The sequence below is a fragment of the Epinephelus moara genome, chromosome 21 (assembly GCF_006386435.1).
Source record: "Epinephelus moara isolate mb chromosome 21, YSFRI_EMoa_1.0, whole genome shotgun sequence".
In the NCBI taxonomy this organism is placed as follows: domain Eukaryota; kingdom Metazoa; phylum Chordata; class Actinopteri; order Perciformes; family Serranidae; genus Epinephelus; species Epinephelus moara.
The window spans coordinates 39,141,614-39,141,864 of NC_065526.1; positions in this window are offsets into that span (position 1 = coordinate 39,141,614).

Here is a 251-nt window from a genome sequence, read left to right on the forward strand (position 1 = left end):
TTTCACCTTCCCACATATGTAATAATTTCCTGCAAATGTAATAGTTATTACATTTGCGGAAAATTGTCTGTTACATTTGTAGTAGGCAGCTGCTATTACATTTGTGGGAAATTTATTACATTTGCAGGATTATTACATTCAAAGCTGCAGATTTGTATTACGTTTGTGGTTTATTACGTTTGTGGGCTGTTATTACGTTTGTGGTTGTAACAAGGTCCCACTTCATCCAGGAACTACTTCAGATGCTGACC